We start from the raw sequence: 20,763 nt of genomic DNA on the forward strand, positions 1-20,763 counted from the left end.
TCTCCTCGAGTCTCCTCGAGTCTCCTCTCCTCGAGTCTCCTCTCCTCTCCTCTCCTCGAGTCTCCTCTCCTCGAGTCTCCTCTCCTCTCCTCTCCTCGAGTCTCCTCTCCTCGAGTCTCCTCTCCTCGAGTCTCCTCGAGTCTCCTCTCCTTGAGTCTCCTCCACACACACACAGTTGGCATCAGCAGTGTAGGCAATATTTTTATTTTTTTTCTCTGGAGTCACAGACACAGAACATGAGAGTTATCACTCCACTTGACTGTGGTACATCAGTAGAGGGCAGCAGTACACGTGCCCACTAAGGAGTTATTACAGTATAATGTACATTTTATTGATGTCTTTAAATGGATTGCTTGCTATATTTTTGATAACACTTATTACAGGACATAGAGTTCATCTTGCTGGAACAAACCATTTAGTTCATCTTGTCCAGTAAGCGTTTGACAGTGGCAGTGAATAACTGATGTCTCAGAGCAAGCATAAAAATAAACAAGATGCACTCAGCCAATTGTGCAGTACCAAACCTCTGCAGGCGATTAGATAACACCCTCAAGCATGAAATCTGATTACCTTATTATCATCTTAGCTTGCATAGACATGGATTCTAAGCAATGCTATTAGTTATCCACTCCTTTTTAGAATGTAGCTGTAGTGTTTTGCCTCAATGAGTTCCTGTGGCAACAATTTTCACAAACATATTATGCAAACTTTTTTCCTTTTGATCAGTCTTGTTAACTGAATTTCAGCAGTAGAAACATATGTTCGTATCTAAAATATAATAGCAGATACTTGAATAGACAGTTTAAATATATTTTCAGAGAATTTAGTCAAGCCTCAATTAATAGTCACGAAATTATGAATTTTCCTTAGTGTCCATTATTTTAAAGATAACAGAATGTGGGGGGGTCTTTTCCAAAAGAGAAGGAAAGAGCTTTTCTCTAAGACCTTAAAGGACTGAAACTCATACTACTTTTAAAACAAATCCTGAGATTTTCATGTATCTACATGGAACTAGGAGCCAAGGATTTAAGATAATGATGAAACAGGCTAAGATTTGAAAAATTCTGCAAGTTGATAGCAGTTTATAATAACTGCATAAAAGGGAGCCCATCCTAAGCTACAATGCCCTTGGTAAATCTAAGGGCTTTTAGTAGTGCTAAGGAGGCTCGATTGATTAACTGCTGACAGACCTACCAAGGCAAATATGATAAAAACCTAACAGAACTCGCAGTCTGAACAGCTAAAATGTCTTCACTTCAATTCCTTCCATCCTCCCCTTTGCAAGCAAGCTGGGAGAAAAGATATGGTTTGAAGAGCAGATTATAAGAAACTAAGACTTCAGTGTTATCAAACGTCTTACATTACTGTTGATGAAATTTGCTTATTAGGACTTTAAAGAACATGACTTATTGTCTGCTCTCTGGCCACTTAGTTGGCTCAACATGACTCAACAACCCCCACTCCAAATCACCCATGGTCTGCTAGGAGTTTGCAATCCCTCGTGGTTATGTGTTGGGTAGACCCTGCCTGGACACCAAGCACCTACCAAAGCTGCTCTGTGTAGATGCTAAATACAAAAAGCAAGCAGGGAACACAGAGCCTGTGTGAAATTAAGTCACACAGTCTTCTCACTCTGGCCTGGGAAAGCATAAGGAAGTATCTAAACAGTCCTTGGAGAAGGACAACAATCTTTGCAAGGGCTGTTTAGGATCCTTGGTGTTTACTTGCAAGAAACAGTCAAGGGATGGTGTTCCACTTGATCAATGATAGTGATGTCGAAGTTTAATGACCAATGAGAGTTTTACCTCTTGGACTCTCTCGGACCTGTCTATAAATGAAGATCAAGGATAATAAGCTTGGCTCTATTGGACAACACAGCTGAGAAAGTCTGTGTTGTACTTCTTGCCGTTTCTAATGTAGTGCAACAGCTCTGTCCCTCCCCTCTTCATTCATTTTAGCTCTCACAGGAAAAACACATTCAACTTTGGCAAACTTGTTTAATTTATTACCAATCAAATCAGAGTAGAGTAATAAGAAGTAAAACCAAACCTTAAAACACCTTCCTCCTACCCCTCTCTTCTTCCTGGGTTCATCTTCACTCCTGATTTTCTCTACCTCCTTCTCCCACAGCAGTGCAGGGGCACAGGGGATGGGGGTTGTGTCAGTTCATCACACATTTCTGCTGCTACTTCCTCCACAGGGGGAGTACCACTCATGCTTTTCCTCTGCTCTGGAATGCAGTGTTTCCCATGGGAAACAGTCCTCCATGAGCTTATCCAACATGATTCTTTCCCACGGCCTGCAATTCTTCATTAACTGGTCCTTTCCATGGGGAAGAATCCTCCAGGAACAGGCTGGTCCAGCATGGGTACCCTGCAGGTCACAAGTCCTGCCAGCAAACCTGCTCCAGAGTGAGCTCCTCTCTCTGCCAGGACCCTGTTCCAGCATGGACTTCCCCAAGGGTCACAACCTCCTTCTGGCATCCACCTGCTCCAATATGGGGTCCTTCTTGGCCTCCAGGGGGATCTCTGCTCCACTGTGGATTTCCACAGGCTGCAGGGCGACAGCTGCGTCACCATGGTCTTCACCACAGACTGCAGGGCAACCTGTGCTGCTCTCTCTCCTTCTTCACTGACACTGGTGTCTGCAGAGATGTTTCTCTTACAGATTCTCACTCCTCTTTCTGGTTGCAATTTTGCAGTTTTTTGGTTTTTTTGGGTTTTTTTTCACTTCTTAAATATGTTATCCCAGAGCTGTTACCATGACTGCTAATGGTTGCAGACTTGGCCAGCTGCAAGTCCAGCTTGGAGCTGTTTGGCATTGACTCTGTTGGACATGAAGAAGTCTCTCACAGAAGCCACCCTTTTAATTTCCTTCCTCCACCAATATCAAAATATTGCCAGGCAAACACAACAGTTAATTACTCTTTTCACAGATTTCCATATGCTGTATCCTCTCCTTTAAGTACCAATGAAATATCACTTTACCCTAGGCTTAACTGTACTACATAAAACTGGCATCGTTTTCTGCTGTAAAGTAGCAAGGAAGTGTCAGATGTCAGATTTCATTTAATGTTATAAAGGACCACGCAGAATAGACCACAGTGAGTTAAGCATCTGGTTATAAAAATCTGGCATTTTAGTTTTTGTTTCTTTTTTTTTTTTTTTTTCACTTTTCATTTCCCATGGAAGTACTGCTCAGACAGTTCAGAAAATAGGTATGAGAATGAAATAGGAAGCTCTCTTTGAATTGTCCAGGGAGAAAGGGCATCAGCATGCTGAAATGAAATCTTCCCCTCATTGCACCACACTTCACAGCAAAAAGAGAAGCTGACAAGTGCAGTGTTTGCAGTATCCCAGAAATAATGGAGATATTCCCAGATGAGAAGCTGAGGCACATTAAAGAAAAGGGGAAAATGAACAGTGTACATCCCTGTTTTATGTTCTATACACCACTGCATTCAGCAGCACAAATATCATAAGAAAAGAAACAGTCTTTTTGCTTATATTTCTTCCTACTGCTTCCAGGACCATATGTGTTTCTCATTAAACTGTTGTAGATTGAACACAACCCCAACCCTGAGTGCTGGACTCTCCTACTCTTTCACCTCTGTGTGCCTGGCTCTGATGTATGGAGTCATATGCTCTTTTTCACAGCTTGCCACAGTGAACATCATTCCATCCTCTGCATGTCCAGCTATTTGTACCAGAGTATGTTTTTTGGTTGTTTCTGGTCTGGCTTTTTTGCAGTTCTGAGAGCATATATTATTATGAAAACATAACATTCTAATGTCCATGGGGTAACCCCACTCTGTTCTCTGTCATTATTTGCAATATCTATGTTGTTTGATTTGCTCCTTTTACACCCTGACAAGGTAGTATTACATCTGTTGCCACAGTAAAATTCCATGCCACCACAAGGTCTTGGTTTCTACAGGGCTTTGTCAGTTACATATATAAAACTTTGTCCTTTGATCTTTGCCACTGTGCCTCAAATTAAAATTTAATTTGTAGTCTTTCCCTGGAATGGTTTTGATTTTTGGGAGTGATGGGTAGGGGTAATATTAGGGTTTGGATTTTTTTTAGGCAGCTGGTGGTCAGATAGCCCTTCCAGTAACATATATATTGGGGCTTTAGATACCATTAGGATATTTCCTATTAAAGACAGACTCTGGTTGCTATGGAGTTACTTGCTGCCTTCCAGTCTGGAGATGTCTGACTTCCTTCCCACTTCTACCTGTGACATTTGATTCTCATGCCAGTGCCTTTGCTCTCAGCACTGTGACCCTGAGCTCTGTGTCCCAGCTCCTTGGTACTGCTCCTTTCCAGCTTCTGATCCACTCCATCTCACTTTTTAGTGTAATGGCTTAATTAAACAGCACTCAGCTGCTTTAGGCAGCAGAACAGCTGTTACAAGGGGATCCTATTTGACAGAGATATGCATTCTTTGGGAGATGAGACCATGCATTTCTAAACAAGGAAGGATTTATATAGAAACAGAAGTTCATTTTTTAAATACCAGTTTTCTGCTTTTTTCTTTATATTTTTTTTCTTTTAATTGTTTGATTTCAAATGGAACAAACAGAGACAGGAAGGATGTAACACACAAAACAGAAAAACAAGTGGGAACAAAGAGGGTTACTTGAGAAGAAAATTGAAAGCTTAGTTTTTCAGTTCTGTGGCCTTGGTAATTGTCTTCAAGAAAGTAAATGCATTTGATTTCCCTTGAGGGAAAAAGACTTCTCTTTTAATAAAATTTACACCACAAAAAAAAAAAAGGATTTTTTTTTCCATAAATAATGACTTTTCAATGCTTCAATTTATGTCTTACATACCAAATAGTCTCATCTTTCCATTATATTTCATACTTGTGCTGAATGGTTTTCATTTGCTAGCTTGCTACTGTAAATGGAATTCATTAATCTGAGGCAAAAGTAATTATAAAAAAGAACATAAAATATCAGATTATTAGGATGATATCTTTCTCTGTCGAGATGGGTTACTTCAATCCATTCATCATCTCATAGAACACTAGGTTACTTTAGAAGGAATGTGACCTGAATTTAAATCTGAGGACATATATAGTGTCATGTAGTACCTAGTACCTATTAAAAAAACAAAAAAAAAAAGGAAGCCCTCAATGTCTGATATATTAAAATCTGGTTTTTAAATGCCCAGATATTTCACTTACATTTTTAAAGTGTGACTCTCACATTTTATCAGTTCACAAAAGTGAATTTCATGCCTGTCCGGAGTACAAAAATGGGGCATGACTGATGCGAATATATTCAATAGATTGCAATAGCAACTGTTTTCAGTGTGGGAAATGATCAGTATTTCAATCTCTACCTTCCAGTGAATGGCAGAGAATCTTCTTTGCAGTCCAGGAGTATCCAGGGACCGCCTGATTTCTTTGAATTGTCTCAAGACTGGGTAGTGGAGCCCACTTCAGTTTTTCTTCGTTTCATGAGTGTTGAAGAAGCAATCTTTTCAACCTCCTTGCTTTTGTCACAGCAAAGTCTAGGAGACAGAATTCAGCAATACACAAAGGCAGATTTGTTTTCCCAGGACCTTTAGACTCCCTGTGTCCAGAGGGAGGTGGATGTCTTTCCTGGGGCACAGTCATGTGGATACTGCTACTGCCACTGGCGCAGAACAAGCAGCATTTGCTGTGGGTGCCTTTTTCTGTGATAGAGACCAGCATGGGCACTTGCTGTACAGCTCCCTGCAAGATGGCAATTGTTCCCTTTGTTACAAATTCTTTTCATCACTGGAGCTACACTTCATGGCAACCACCTCAGCTGAAAAAAAAAAATCACACGCAATATATAATTTTCTGTAACCTTTTTTTTCCTCTCTTTTATTGAATCCTGAATAAATTTCATATACAAGCAGGACACAAGACTCTTCATTTTCTTGTACCTGACAGGATATCAGTAATGGCATGGACTTTCTCACTGCAAAAGTGAACTACATTTTTGTTTCAAATATCCCATAAAATCTGATTAAAAAAAACAACCTGATAAATAAACCCTTTGAAAATATTTTGAATTGTAGTTCTCAGTAAACCATAAAAGCTGTCTATGTACTGTGAATTGTAGAAGTAAATAATAAAATTCTTACAAATATGCTGCTTCCAATAATGGATAGCTCTGTGTTTTTACATATCTGTACATATTCAAGCATATTGTAAAATTCAGATGGATGCCCTTGAAATGTGTACCCTTGAAATTGTTAACAAATGTAGCAATGCCAAGAGAATGTCCTCAGGAATGTTTGACTCAATGTTTTACTGAAAAATCTTGCTCCTTTTTCTAGAAATGAGGCCTGTTTTTTAAAAATTGAAGTGACCTGAGAAATAAAGTGTTCTGCCTTGTCAGTTGGCTGGGTTTCATCAAAATTTATAATCCACTTAGAAATAAATCCTTTTGTAGAAACATGTATTTATATGGAGCAAACTGATAAAGCCATGATATGAAGATACAAGTATCTCACTTAAAAGAAGATACTCAATATAAAGTTCAATGCTGGCAGAGAATCTCTTGTTTGCCATAGAATTTGTTCAGAAATGGATTTACAATGCTATAGGAAGCAGTGTTACCATTTCAGCTAACAGGAATCTCGACAATCAAAAGAGAAACTTATCACCTTGAAAAAAACAAACCAAAAAACCAAACACGCAAACAAACAAAAACAAAAACAAAAACCCTGCATTTGACTTTGTAGGTGAAATCCTAAATTTTCATGACATATCAAACAGAACAGCAAGTATCACTATCATTAAATAACAAAATGAAACTTTGTGTAGTAAGTTAAACCATCTAAAACCTAGGCCTTTTTGTTCTTTGGGGCTTTTTAAATTATGGTTCACATGCTCTTACAAATTCTTGGAAATATGCTATGGATTTAAGGAATGGCTTCACTACAAATAAAAAAAAATAAAAGAAAAAAGAATAAAAGAAGGAAAGTAGCCATATTTGCATTTTTTTAAAGGTATTCAGTTTATGGTCTCTTAATATTAATTGTCTGTGTACTGAAAGTAAAACCACAATGCAGCCAGCATGAAATATTTTTATCTGTAGGCAGTGGTGTGTAATCTTCTATTTTCTGTCCCCAGTTGTCAAGAATAGATAGAAAAATATCAACAGCTTCCACTGATAGTTCAGCCAGGCGAAAATCAGAGCACAGTCCCTTAGGAAGTCCTGATATTGTGACATTTGTGTCAGCCTAAGTCAACTACTCAAACTTTTTTGTAGACAAAGTATTCAGAGAATTCAAAAAGTTTACAACTTAAAAACTACAGACTTTCCTGTCTTAATTTGGTTTGGTGTTCAGCTGAATATCCTTGTTGTGCCACATCAATGAGGGCACACTTCATGATTACCTCCTCCTTTTTCTATTCTACATGACTCAGCTTTATCAGATGAGGCATTCATCAATGTCATAACCTGTCCAGGAAAGTCTAGAACCATAGGAAATCCAATCAGCAGTGTATGCATAGCACCATGACATCACAGCTACACAATGAACAACTGGTGAAAAAACTGTACTCGAATTGGGCAATTTAAAATATTTTGGTTAGATTCAAATTTATTAATCTAAATAAAACAATTAGTCCATTTCAGTGAGAAAAAAAATGAAACCTGGATGGAATTTCCATAATGAAATTTCATTTAGAGAAGTTTTTATTTATTATTCCTTACCTGAGTGCAATTTCCTTTTCCAGCTCCTAGGTATCATAGTACCTAGCTGTAAAATAAAAAATAGTAAATTGAAAACTTTGACTGGAACTGAGATTTTTATTCAATCTATTGAAGAGAAGAGTGAACCTCGATCCATTTCTGGCATCAGAGTCTTCTCTGTGTTGGGTATCAATAGAATTATATTGTACTCATGATTGAAAGGAAGGCAACTGTCAAGCTGAAGAGATTTCAGGGATGTTCAAGCAGAGTGCATCAGGAATTGTGTACATGCTGTGGGCCAGCCAAATCCATGCCAACGCAAGGGTGGAGATTCTCCTGTGTAAAAACACTAACTGTAAGAGGTCTCTATAGGATTTTCTGAGGACAATGGCTCTGCCAAGTTACTTAGTGAAAGAATGGCTGTTTTTAATTTTGCTGGAAAATGGTTTTAGCTTCAGTACATTGACCAAAAAAAAGAAAAAAATCAAAGTTGACTGTCAAAACTTGACTCACTGCTACGTGTGCTGTAAATTTATGTTATGCTGTGTTACTAAAATACATCTAAATTAACAGTACAGTATGCTTCCTTTTAGTCTTTATGCTTCAGATATATCTTAAGGGAAAAAGATAGAAGAAAATAAAGATATTAGCTGAGGAAACTTCATTTGCTACTGTAATTATTTTGAGAACAAGAGGAGTTTTTTTAATTTATATTTTAGCTGAACAATCTGAAAAATTCATACAGCTCCCCATCCTTGCCTGACTCTAGAGCCATTGATTTCAAATCCAAATATTGATATTTACATGGAAAATTGTGACATGGAGCTTAATTTTGATGGGAAAATATTAACAAATATATATTAAAAAAAATCATCCCAGTAGATAAAAGTGCCACATATTTAATAAACCCAAGTACACAATAAGATAAAAAATTGCAATCAACTCCATTCTTCTGTAAATATTCAAGAAGGCCATTATTTTTAACCATGATTTGGTATTATCTTCAAACCATTGACAAATAATTATTGAGCTCAAAACACCAAGGAGCATTTGCAATGAAATGCTGACAAACATCTTAATTGCAAATCTCTGAAGATTTTATTCATATTAATATGGAAATTAAATATTAAAAGGCTAATGCTGGACTTTGCAGTCTGTTATCTTGCATCCTAAGCACTTGCAGTTTCACAGATCAAATGTTTCTTCACTATTCCAGAGAAGATTGCCTTCATTTTAGTTCAGAATGTAATGACCTATCTGCTTAATATATGCATGTTAGACATATTACTGTTTCAGTAAAACACTGTAAATTGCACTTGTGCTTAAGCATCCCTGGAAACACACCTGGGGCATCCACTCAGTGTGGATGGATCATACAGGGCACACTGGGATTCTGGCAAAGGGATTACCTGTTCCTGTGGTTAGATGTATGCCACTGGGGGATCTTCCTCTAATTCATACTGGATCTGGCTATTCTGAGGGCAGGGATTGCTCTGCAGCATATTCCAGATTTTCCTGGTCCCTTCCTTTGTTAGGTTGAGTACTTGGCCTGACAATTCAAAATAGCAGCGGTAGGATCCTCCCCCCCTAAATCAGTGAGGCACCCAGCAACTACATTGCCCACTCAGTTCCATCTCTTACAGTTAGAACTATTTATAAATTGGAAGAATTCTGATAATTGACTTTAAAAATAGGAATATTCTTATGCAAATCTGTTAAGCTAACCTCCACTAAAGTAGCCAGTCACCGCATATTCCTAGGAAACAGTGTGATACAGCTTTCTTACACCAAATTCTTTGTTAAAAATATTAAGATATCTTGCTAATAAGAAGAGTCTGGTATACCTGGTGCCTGTGCCATATTGAGACCATAACCACCAATTTTGCACCCTGTAAGATCAGAGGTACAAATTAGTCATGCAGACTTAGATGGAAATGGCCTGCATAGTTTCACACGGAAACAGAGATTTGCCAGAGGCTGAGATGTCTTCATGTGGAAGCACTACATCTCTGTAGGGAGTTCAGAACTCCTTTGGCAGAAATGGTGCTAGATGAAAACACATGCATGCCTCAAATGAGTGCCAGGTATTTCATGCATCACTATAATGTGCCAAACAATTAATCATATTCTGGAACCCTTTCTGTGGGATAAGGAGCAGATGATATTTTCCCCCCTAAAAATATCCAAACATTCTACAGCCATCTCTTCTAGAAAAGATAATATTTTACTTGGAAATCTAAACCTTAGAAAGATGTTTTGGTTTTTTTTTAAAAAAGAGAAGCAGTGTCATTTGCATTCACATCTTCATGAGGAGATACATATTTCAAAAGAACATTCTTTTAAATGTTCATCTTTGACTGAAACTTTAAGTACTCTGTAGATTCTAAAGAAGTATCTTTAAAGAAATATCAAACATAGTCATTCTGGCAGGTAGATAATATATAAATTTTCAAGGCATGTGTAATTTTCTGCCTCATTTCAATCATTCATTCAAGATAGATACGTTATGTTATGTTATATTTGTTATATTTGTTATATTTATTATATTTATTATATTTATTATATTTCAGGAAATCCTATTTGACGAGTCAATATAATTGGCAATCCTGAGCTGCATGCTTGTCAAAAGAAAAGTTTTGCATTTACATAAAGACAAGATTTTTTTTCTCCTCTCAATTTGCCACATCAGAAGCCAAAAATTTCCAAGCAGCTTGTCATCAGATGTGTCCCTAATGGATGGCATCTGATAAATTCTTTTCAAATATATTACAGTAAAAGGCAGCTACAGCAAGCAGTTGCAATTTGTTTGATGTTGTTCATCAAGGTTTCATTGAAAACAGGAGGCACATACCCAGGACAAGTGCATATTATCTGTATTTAAATATTCATGCTAATAGGGCATATATTTACTGTTGGATGGCATTACATAAAAAGTATCATTGTTTGACTAATAGGATTTATACAAAAATATGCTAAGCTATCTCTTCCACTTAAGACTGATTTTGAGAAATTTCATTAAATACTATCAACTGAAGTAAGATTTTCAGTAGAAGGACTTAAATAAGCAGTCAGGTCTTAGTGGAAAGAGCTTATTTTCCTAATGGAAAGCTTAATAAGGATTTGAGTTATCTTACTGTCTCAAAAGATTTGCAACCAATATAAATGAATGCCTGTAATCAGATTTTCCTGTCTATTTGCTTGTATGTGAAGTGACCAGGAAAGGTGCGTAACAATAAACACCTAGAATAAATAGCAATAGCATTCTGTAGTGTTTTTTGTAGCTAGATCAATTACTTGAGAATAGAAATTTTACTACCTGAGATGGTAGCAAATGTAGATGAAGATCTACAAAGACATCTGCCAACAAACTCTTTAAAATAGATTCTTTGATCTGAATCACTGATATGCAGCAGATATTTTCTTACCCTCCTGTTTGATATTTTTTAATATAATGACAAGCTTAACATAATTATTGCTCAAAAAGTAATACTTAAAAAATGACATAATTTGCTTAAGGGTACCATCAATAAGAAAAGCAAACATTCTTGTTCTTCCAAAAAGCATGTTCAATGGACTGGATTCTTCAGACAGAATTGCTCTTTTTGTCTTCATCTCTTTGCTCTCTCAATCTTTACTTAATCAGTCTCTACCACTCTCGTTTTCATTTTTCCTATTTTGGTTGGCACACAATTCCAGCTTGATATTTCCATCACTTAATTACATTACTAGTAAATAATTATTCATTATTAAACAGCATGGATGTCTTTCAGAATAACACCAGATATGGATGATGCAGTTATACATTGTAAATTGACATTTTTTCTGGCTTCAGCCATGACTTCTTGTTGTACTCAGTATGATGAACTCAAATTGTATTCATCTCCAAGATTCCACATGACAATCCATATATGGCAATGAACTATTTATGGCAGAAAGTTTCCACAATCAGTTGTGTCAGTTTGTCACAAAAAAAATATAGAAATAGCATTTATGGTTTTATCAATTGCTACAGTTCTAGGAATAAAAAGATGAGTCATGATTTCATAATTCTTCCCCAAAAGGTTGTCCAGACTTGGAAAGGCCAGTTTTCAAACTGTGTTCTCAAGTCTTTTACTTCTTCCTGAAGAAGCAGTCACAATATCAAACTGGAAAAAATGTGCTCTGTGTACATAAATCCTAAAGGAAGCCCTCTGCTTCATTAATGTAAAAACCTTGTCTGGGTTCTATGCTCTAACATCATTACTCTTGTCAAGTTTAAAGCAGTAATTATGATCGACTTACTGTTAGCATTTGTGTCATGGCATATATGCAAAATAACATGAGATTTCCCCTGCCTAAATTTAGAAATTCAGTTTTCCAAGATTAGTCTTTTGTTGGTCTACAAGTCACATGTGAAAGGTTTTTGACTTGTAATTTATCTCTGTAATGTACTGTTTTTTTTAATCAATAAATAATTTGATGAAGCCTCCTTTGTTCATGAAAATACACAAATTATTTCACTATTTCCAGATCTTTTGAGCCACAGCTTTTTTTTTTCCTGGAAATAATTTTCTCTGTTGGTTTTCTGTTGCATATCTCAATAGTTTCTATTAATATCTCCCAGTACATGCAGAAGTCTAAATTCACTGTTTGACCTACAGCATGTTCTTGTCCTGCTAAGTCAGTCACCAAGCATGTTTCAAAAGTTACGGAAGTGATTTGCTAGCATTCTTCAGCCGGTGAAAAAAAATGCCAGGGAATGCTTTCTATAGGGTTCATAATCCATACTATCTCTCTACCCAGAAATGTCTTGTTTGTTTTCCAGTGTTTCACCTAATATTGCTGATGCCTAGAGAAAAAGATAATGCAGTTTTTCTCAAATGTCCCACCATCTGCTTTGAGCACCAACAAATGTGTTTCTAAATATATTCTTATCTGCTTTTAGTATAACTTTCTTCCCTGAGATATTTACAACTTGTTTTTGAGTTGATGACTGATTTTAAGGACATCTGATCTTATGGTTTCTGCAAAGAGGATGAGACGCATCTCACATTTTTGATTATTCTTTTAAAAATTATTATCTATTTATATCTCCAGTGACTTCATTAAAGCATCAACAACATCTGGTGAGATTAGTTGACCGGTTGATAGACTGGTAAGGACTTTCTGGCAATACTCACTGGATTATTCAGTTTTCTCAGGTATTTCATGTAAGATTTGAAAGTGTCCTTGAATTTTTTTAATTAAAAAAAAAAAAGTATAATTATTGCAGAAATTATCAAGCTTTTTTTTCAGTTATCTTAGATTTCCCAGCAGTCTCATGAAAAGATTTCATTACTTAGGAATTGAGGTGTACCTAGTACAAAATTCTGTTTAAGAATTGTAGTCTGACTGGTTTTTGTTTGTCGTCGCTTCTATTGCCAGATGTACTGTGATTCTCCAGTCTGAGACAACAAGCTTCCAAACTTGAGCTAACAAATACATCCATCATCTCTTCATAGATGGTATATAGGAGACATAGTTTGGATTACATGTAAAAATTCAGGCAGTCATGACACAGAATATTCACAGCCTTTTTTAACTTCTCAGAAACCTGAACAAAATGTCAGATCAGTGTAAGAAATCCAAAATAGTGAAAGGCTTCCATTAGCATACTCTCTTTGATAACTGAGGTGCCCTTCAAATAGACACATGCTTTGTGAAAATGAGTAATTATAAAAGACTTAATCAAAAAGCACTTAGCAGATGTTATCTCAAGCACTGCTGATACTTTTAAGTGCATCTCCAAGTGGGCAACATTAGAAGCGTAATTATCTTGTAGGCAAGGAGAAAATTCACTCAATGTTAATCTAAGAAGTTTTTTTTATACAACTTCAGCACTTATGTGTTCTCCAGTGCCTGGTTCATAACAGGTGAAGGAGGACAGATTTATTTTAGGGGAATGAAAAGTGGAAGAAATAGAATCTTTTATCAAAGTTCTCTATAACGGTACCACAAACCATCAGTGGGATTATCCCATAACCTATATCTGGGATTATTTTAGTTTGGAAGCAGGTAAAAAGACATAGGAAATAGAATGTCAATCTTTTGTGGGTTTTTTTCCCCTTTATTCCATATATTATGCTGGCAGTATCATTTACCTGTACTGGAAAGGGAGAAGGTTCAATCATTTCTGAGCACTTTAGTAGGACAAAAAAAAATATAATTGTATTGATTATTTTGTACTTACTTCTTGCCCTATTAGCTAATGTATTTGTAGATGATGATCTAGTAAAAACAGACAGAAAAGCAACTTCTAAATGATTCACAATTCTTTCCTCTGGTCTGACAATTTTATTCCAAGATGGACTTTTTTCTCTATAGAAAAGATTTAATATTTCTTGTGGAATGAAAAGTTTGTATCTGTCCCTGTGATAATCCAGTGACACTAAAAATATTCCAGATGTCTGAATGTTCAGAGTATTCAGAACTGAGCACTTCCTCCATCTTTCCTCTGTCCTTATAACTTCCTCTTTGTCCTTATGACAAAGATTCCCTGCTGAATATATGTGTTGAGTTTTTGGAAGGAAGGACACCATGACTCCTTCACCCACTGTACTTAAGTGTTATCTTTCAAACATAAACTGTTCTACTTAAAATTTCTTCCATGAAATTAAATTAAATGAATGAAATGAAATTTAAAAAAATAATAAATGACTAGTCTCAATTCCATATTTAGTACTTTCAGAAAGCTTTCTCAGATATGCAATAAAATCCCTTATTTTGAACAAAATAATGTCAATGTGTGAAGTATGCCTGTAACCTTCCTTTTGATTTATGATATGTATTCTTGGTTATTTTTTTAATTCATTGACTTTCATCTATCTTTCAAGCAACACTAATCTTTCTGTAAGGATTTTTTGTATTTTCAAACTAGCAAAGAGATTATTTCTAATGGACGGAACCATTTCTTCACAGACGGTACTTTCCAGATTTTTCACAGTCTGGATTTTGTCACTCTCTTCTCTGCTGCTATTTTAACTTCTTCACTGCTGCTGTACAAAGGGCCTTTTTATGAGAAAGAGCTTCTTCACCAACAGTCTATTTACTGTGCAAGTTAAGGAACTCATCTACTATTTTCTTCATTATATAAAATTGCCTCTCTTCATCTGGAGTAAAGTATTTTCTTTACTGGGTTCTTATTCCTTTCTGTTTTACTTCGGTGCTTGCTTTTCTTGGACAAAACATCTCCCTTGTTTTAAATCACTTGGAGCCTCACTGGCTTTCTCTAGCCAGCATAATTTTCTAGTTGCAGTTTTGACAGAAGAGCATTCAAAAACTGGTTGATGTGATTATGTCTTTGCTTCTGCTGATATCATATCTGCATTGTTTCTCCCTGGCTAAAGTTTTCAGTAATGCCAAAACTGGAATATGACTGTGAATGTCAGAAGAGGATACTGTGAATTTATGTCCCTAAGTGATGTTTACTTGATATATAAATCTTCTGAAATTCTGTCAGTATTCATGTCTTTTATGCACATTTAAAAAGATCTATCTTTGCTGCCTAATTTCATAAATGAGACACTTATGTTTCAAATTTGCAATAAAATATTGCATTGATTGTAACTTACATTATGCAAATGAGAGAGATACTAGCAATATATAAAAAGCCCATTCTTGTGTTGTGACATCAAATTTTAGTTCACATAAAATAGAAAATGTGTTCATACATAGAAATAATCCTGCCTGACTCAAAGTTTGCCACCTCCAATGATAGTTGTTTGGAATGCTTCATTGCTTATAGCTTTGAGTGAGTTAGAGACCTAGAAATGGTATAACCATAATGAAAGTATATTAACATATTCAATCCAAAAACACGTTAACAGAAGCAATAACCCTCCTCCTGAACAATTCCTGGGATGAGATTCTTAAATTCAATTTATTTCTCATGATCTAAGGAAATATAAAAGAACCTGGAAAATCTGCTTATTTGAATCCGAGCAAGTATGGTTTCATTAAGTACTCGAAAGAATGTAAGCTCAAGTAAGGTATTTTTCCTTTTTTCTTTTAACTTGTATGATAAAGAGATAGGTTATGAGCACTAAAGTAACAGATTTTTTTAATGTTTGGCCCAATTACAATTTGTCTTGGAAGAACCCTTCTATTTGACAACAAATACATGTTTTCCATGTCCGAAATGATTGGATTCCGCCTTCGAAACATATTACTTTATAACATGTCATTTTTCTTTGAGGTAAAAATTATAGGAGGTAGAGATGTTTACATGGTACAGAGGAAAACAGTCATTAAAAGTGGGCTTGTTGGCTACCAGCCTTCAGAGTACAATTGCCTGAACAAAAGACTTAGGCCTATTACAGCCATATGCGGACCCATTATGTAGCAATGCTTTTCCTAAAGTGCCCAGAAACACCTTTAAGTTCCAACATTTCTTTTCTTGGGGACCAAAAAAAGGGAAGAAAAAAAAAAAAAGAAAAAAAAGGAAAGTTTGGAACCTGTTTGTTGTTGTTTTTACTGTCTGTTTCTGTGAATTTCATGACTCTGAAAGCCACACAGTGAGCAACGTGTTGTTGGTGACAGCCCTGCCAAAGCTTTCGGCTTTTCTTTCTCTAGGTAAGAAAAGTAAGCCCACAGTGAGAGCTGCCAGGGGCATCAGACCTCCCTGTGGACAGCAGCTGACACAGCACAGTTCTCTCAGGACTAAGAGCCACTGCAGTAGCAGCATGCCTCTTTTATCTCAGGGCTCTGGTAGCAGTATTTTTGCAGCTCCTGTTTTGCAGTGTCTGGCAGCCGACTAGTTCTGACCCATTACTTCTTATTTTGCCTGTGTGTAAAGCTGGCACTGAAGGGAATCTGCACAGTTCTGGCAGTATAATAGTAAAACAGGTCTACTTGGTTAAGATCTAGCCAGGCACAAGTCACAGACGATGGGGACATTCGCTATGTAAAGTAAGCACATATGCAGGGTGATGAACTTCACTCAACAAAGCCACAGAGATTTTTCCTGGCAGCCTTCTCATGGCTGAGCTTCCAAATTAAAAGAGCTTGTGGGCAGCTGTTAAGAGTTGATGAGATCAACCACGGAGTAAGTGGGGTTTTTTTGCTTGTCTCAGGATGTGACAGCAAAGAGCAATCTGTAGGTTAGCTATGAGTACAAGCCAGGGCTAACTGAATAGGGGAAGAAATTCCATATGGAGACCATCAAAGCTAGGTAGGGAGTATCACATTCGTATTTAGATATGACACAAACTCAAAGCTTCCACGGCAATGAATGGAGTCTAAGATGTTATGAATTTGGGGACAAAAAAATTCCAGTCATTCATTTTAAGAAATTAATTAAGAATAATGATTACACATACTCAGAAAAAATGTGATAACATACAGCTTGCCTGATTAGTGTTTCATAAACCATTATTGTATTTGATCATAAATGACACATAAAAAGAAATGATAGTTTAATATTTTGTTCCTACTAACATGTTGCATATGAGCTTCCTATGAAAGAAGAACAATGATGTCTGGTTACTACCTCAAATACAAAAAAAATAAGCCCATATGAAATTCTAAATCATGAAAACAGATCTAACCGTCAGCTGATTGTATGAAGTAATATACTGCAGGAACATAGAGTTCCTTATCAAAGATAATATGGAATGTAAGGCTGTAAGTGTCATCTTGGTCAAGAGAAATGTAAATATGTCTGAGAAAATAATGAAAAAAGTTAAAAGAAATGGATCAGTCATTAAAAATTTTAATATTTGGGTAAACAGAGCTCTTGTAAGTTAATTCAAGTGAATGTCCTTGCCATTTCATATTGCTGTGGCTTCATAGTTCAGTCTTCATAGAACAGGCTTAGCGCTCTGGTGGTGACTTGCATTTGAAAACTAAACTAAACCATATGTTTAATGTAGAAGCTTCTTTTATTCAAGTGAGATTTTCAACTTTTCACATGATATGTTTGAATCACTAATTGCTAATTGCAGATTCCCTCACTGTTCTTTTTAGTGACATATTTGTACCAACCACTGAAAGATTATATCGAGAACATCAATTGGTGCATAAATATTTATGAATACTTAAGTGGAATAATCAAGTGTAATAAACTCTCCAGAGATACTGCTGGTATCTGAAGCGAATTTTAAGAATCATATAATGTGTACATATATGCTGTGAAAAAGGTTAACATTTGCCTTGCCAGAATCCCTCTGTTATTAGAGGAGTTAATTTGCTTTTGAGCTTTCCAAACAAACTTCTCACTTAAAACATGGTTTTTGTTTTGTTTTTTTTTGCTAGAGAAGAGATCTCTAGGCTAGTAAGAATAATTTTATTCCCAGTTTACTTCTCAAGAGACAGCAGTAACAGATAGCTTGTGACTTAAAATTTTATTAGCACTGTAGGTTTTTCCCTTCAGAACTACAGACCTTCTCTAATTTCATACGGCTTTATTATCAGCAGTGGCTCAAAGGGAGCCCTGCTCAGTAAGGAAGCCGAGCACAGCAGTAGACACCTACAAGGCACCTTGTTCCACCCTGTGCAGCTTTTCAAGTGGAGAAGTCTCTAAAAGTGCAAAGGGAAAAGAGTTCTTCCCTGTTCCTGCTTCCCTTTAGAATGACAAGATATTGCTGCTGGATATCTAGAGGAATTTGCCATTACTGTAGCAAATTTTGTGAAGTTGCCCCTGTTCTCTCTGAAAAAGGACTGAAAAAGAAGTACCGATTGCAAAGTTTTATATTAGCATGTCTCCAGCAACTCACTGGCTTCTAGGAAGCAAAATTACAGGTAATATGTGTAATATAGAAAAAACTGATTCTGCATAATGGACATTTATGGAGATTTTTATGGATTTTTTTTTTTCATGTTTTCATAGAAGCTAAGACCTGGAATGCAGATATAGCCAATCCTACATATTCTTTCTTGCTGTCAGGGTGATAAGCGTCTACAATTTATTCTTTTAATTCTCCAGTATTCAAAAATCTTTTTATTTACTCATAAGTTCCAATCAACTTAGTTTCGATAGACAAAGCAGTTGTCCACCTCACTGGAAAGAGAGCATTATCCAGGAATCCTGAATTCAGGATTCATCATCACCATTCCTAGACCTCAGCTTGTTGTAAGGGTTTGGATTGTAGCCCTTTAAATTTCTGGTCTTAGTGGAGTGATATGTTAGACTTTACCTCTAGAACTAAGATATTTAGGAATTAAGATTATTATAAATTCTTATAAAATTATTATAAATGAAATTCTTAATCTAAATTCTACAAGCGATTTCCTCCAGCTTTTTTGGTACAGTGACTGGAACTTTGAATCCAGAAACCAATCCTCTCACCCCTTAGTGAACAAAAACTTCCATGAATTAAATATAAAACTAGGAATTTATTCAAATTAATCCTGTATTATTTTGTATTAATTCTATTTCACTGTAGTCTCAAGGCTTTGAGCCTTGAACATTATTTTTTTGATGGTACATAAAAAACCTGATGTCCCAAACACACTGATTCAAATTTGGCAGTTCTAAGCTATGATCTCGCAATGAATTCAGTGACGACAGAGATCATTACAAAAGTCAGGGACCAAGACTTGACACAAAGAAAAAGCTAAATGGATCAGGGTCAGTGGTGTGTATGCACTGAAGAACTGATTTATGTGCTTATATCTTATTAACTGTTATTTAATGCTGAAGTGATTTGCTGAGTTTGTCCCTGGAAGATTTCAACTCATGCAAAATGAGAAGCACCACTGGATATTTCCAATAGTCTCACAAGAAACTGGCAAAATATTGCCATTCTAACTGAGGCAGATCACTAAATCAAATGAAACATAAAATGCTGAGATTTTTTTTTTTTATAATAACATAATCCATTTTACACCACATGCCATCTTTCTATTTCATGCAAGCAGTTATTATTGGTAAGGAAGGAAGGAGGAAGCTCTGCTATCCCTGTTCACTGAATAAGGGAACTCAGCATCCAAAGCTCAGTCTTGAATATTTCATTGCCATTAAACACACAGAGATAAATAAAACAGTTCTGTTGTTCATTTTGATTTTAATTTCCAAAGGCATTTCATAAAGCCCTATAATGTATACTCACCCAGTGATAACATTCTCTTTAAATAATTTTCAATATTAGTAGTGACATGATGATCTTTTTTCCCATTAAAAATGTTTTCCTCAGTGATAAATAATCATCTTCAATGTCAATTATTTTGACTCCATTTTGTGGAGAGATGAATAACCAGGCATAGCTAAATACTGCTGCAAAACAAGTTCATGTAGATGTATAAATTTATTCTATTTGTATATGTTCATATATAATAATAAAAAATGTATATTTGTAACCCCCTTTTTCATACTCCTCATATAAGAGAAACCTTTAATGTGTTGCTTTAAAAGAAAGAAGCAGAACTACTTACTAACTAGGGTTTTAAGCCTTCATTTAATTTCCTTTTCCTCTTGGGCCATAAAATAACTCATGAAATATGAGATATTTAGTATGACTAATTAATCCCCATCTGATGTTTTTTCTAATATTATTACCATATTAATTAGCTAATTACCCTAACATTGCCAATGGTAATAAAATGAAAGCAATACTGCAACCACTCTTGTTGAGTTGTAGTCTGGCAGACCTCATTGCATTTAAAGTATTTCTGAAACAAATTGCAGTTCTAGGGAGGGAAGATAAGAATTGCACCCTGGATCAAATCTATCTGACATCACCAGAAAGTCCAGCTACCAGGCAACTTTAAGGCAACATGCCTTTTATACCAATATGTACAACTTGAGATATTGATATTCCCTTTCCCATCTATGAAAATTAAATAGATACCAAATAGGCAGAACTTTTAAGACAAGGAGGAAATGGTTCAAAAAGTCAGCATATTTCAATTGAATACACAAATCAGTAGGCAGATAGATAACTGTTAAGTAATCAGATATTATTGTGATGGAATTGTTTGGAAGACTGAATAACCAGGCCACTTTTTGAACTTCACTGAATGAATTAGTGGAACATTTCTTGCTAAAGTTGTACGTACAAACCACTAATCATGATCATTACATATGCAAAACTGTAAGTCTTTTATACCTATATTCTGAATTATCTACA

Source organism: Parus major, chromosome 2 (genome assembly GCF_001522545.3).
Source record: "Parus major isolate Abel chromosome 2, Parus_major1.1, whole genome shotgun sequence".
Lineage (NCBI taxonomy): Eukaryota > Metazoa > Chordata > Aves > Passeriformes > Paridae > Parus > Parus major.